The sequence below is a fragment of the Penaeus japonicus genome, unplaced genomic scaffold (assembly GCF_977035675.1).
Source record: "Penaeus japonicus unplaced genomic scaffold, GWHDUDI00000001_assembly GWHDUDI00000002, whole genome shotgun sequence".
Lineage (NCBI taxonomy): Eukaryota > Metazoa > Arthropoda > Malacostraca > Decapoda > Penaeidae > Penaeus > Penaeus japonicus.
The window spans coordinates 41,379,007-41,381,506 of record NW_028234404.1 but is presented as its reverse complement, the minus strand read 5'-3'; positions in this window follow the sequence as shown (position 1 = coordinate 41,381,506).

Genomic DNA, 2,500 nt, shown 5'->3' with positions numbered 1-2,500 from the left:
TTTTTCTGAAATGTGTCCGAGAGGTGCACTAACTTCTACTGTTTACAGCACATCTGGCTGAGGCAGCTCAGCAATTCAGAAGCAATGCTTTTTATAACATCGGTAGATTTACTGGTCAAGAATTGCCTCGCCGAATGCGACAGAAAAAAAAAATCTACACAAACCGTTTATTGGAAAGCGAGACACCAATTTCGAAATCTTGACAAAGAGTAAATGGACCAGTGTTAAAAAGGGTTACACTCTCCCTCTCCCTTTCCTTCTAGTGATAAAAAAAAAGCTTCACACTGAGCGAACCAAACGAAATTACACTGACTTGAGCCAATATACCAGAGCTTCAACATGAGAACGTGAGATTTGTGCATGTGTGAATCCTTCCATTAGGCTTAGCTCTCCTGATCCCTTAGTCAGTTCCTTTTCGTAAATTGATGGTGGAAATGTATGCTGGGTAAACTTACTATGGAACTAACTCATGGTATGTACCTTGTAATATGCATAGTAGTTAACAATGACGATTTACTTCATATAACTTGTGATAAGAAATAACATATTGTAGGGAGATAAAATGCCACAGACTTCAGAGGGAATTTCAGCGTGACAGTTTTGAGTGGTTGGAGACCAATTCTATCGTTTTGACATTTGCTGAAGGGAATTCATCTTATGAAATAGAGGATTATGGATAAAAGCACGTTAATTTTTCCTTTTGTACAGGATTACATGAACAAAATATCAATGTGAAACCAAAATTGTGCACCAAACAAAAGATTACACAAAAGATCATATTCAAATTTACCTAGGAAGTCCTGCAATATTGCAATTGAAAGTCATATAGGGAAACACCGTTTAAAACGAGGTGGAGAAGATGATGATCATTCCGTTAATGGAAGACTTCATCATGTATCCACCTGATATATAACGCCACATCAACTTATTGTAGTTGCGATTATGTATTTGTTCCCAGTCATGTGACGAAGAATGTGATGAAATGAAGAGATAGAGATATCATACCAAACTATAAACTATAACCTCCTTACGACTTGAAAGTGTTCGAAAATCCATTGATTTTCAGAGAATTGCATGGTGACATTCCAAATATAAATGAATAAGGAATAGATAGAAATGTTTCAGATACAGTAAAAATACTTTACTCTCTCACTTCAGAGAAGTGGAGATTTATAATTATCCAATTAATGATACCAATAACTATTCATGTGTGATTTCCACTGCTTACAGCATTTTTCTGTAACTATTAAGAAATCTTGAAACAAATCATTCTGGAAAGTACTTTCCTTATTTAATCTAAAGGGAGATTAGTTTGTCAGTTGATTAAATGGCTTTTTGATATAACAGTGAACGTTCGAATAAATCATAGTACAACTAAATACCCTATAATGATATGCTTTTTAAATCCCCTCAACCCGTAGTGTTACAAAACGTCAAAAGCAACAGCAGAAAATATTCCGATACTTCAACAGAAAACAAATATATTTTTCATCGCAATATACATTATTAGACGACCAGGCAATCACATATGATATATATATAAGCGATAAAACCTGATGCTTTAGTATAAATCAGATATAGTAAATGGGTTCGGCTTAATGACCATGGCACTGCGCCAGCGGTGTATAAATGTAAACCCAACAAGCAAGAAAAAAGGAGAGAGAGAGAGAGAGACAGAGAGAGAGAGAGAGAGAGAGAGAGACAGAGAGAGACAGAGAAAGAGAGAGAGAGAGACAGAGAAAGAGAGAGAAAGAGAGAGAGAGAGAGAGAGAGACAGAGAGAGAGAGAGAGAGAGACAGAGAGAGAGAGACTTGATAGATTTTAAAAAAAATAAAATAGAATAAAAAAAATTCAATGTTTTTAAGCTGTCAGGGAACTGAACTGTACACCGAGAGATAGCTATACCTGGAACAGACAGTCAATAATCACCCGGATAGCACAGAAAGGGTACGTTGAAAGGCACAGAAAAAAGAGAAGGGAATAAATGGGCGAAGGAAATAAGGATTTACTAGATACGATGGAGAATTTGGGTATGAGAGGATATGAGGAATCAAGGGAGAGTAAGGGGAAGCAGGTGACATGTTGAATAGAAATGTTCAGAGTAGATGATTAGAAATGAATGAGTAAATTGGGGATGTTGATGAAAAGAGAAAAAAAATGTATAGATGTAAGAGAAAGGGAGGAAAAGAGAGAGTAGAAAGTAAGAGAGAGAGAGAGAGAAAGTGATAGAGAGAGGAGCAGAAAGAGACAGAGAGACGAAGAAGAGGAAGTGAAGAACGGAGAGAGAGTGAGAAATTATTCGATACAGGGGTCATATCTACTCTCTCTTCCAGGCTACCGCCCCACCCCCTCCCCCCAACCCCCGCTATCTTGGCTCCACCTTCCGCTGACTTACTTACTGTCACCTTCCCTCATGGCACCATTCTTTCCCTCTCTAACACCTCCGAACTCCTCCCTAACCATCTCTCCATCTCTCTATATCTATCTATCTATCTATATA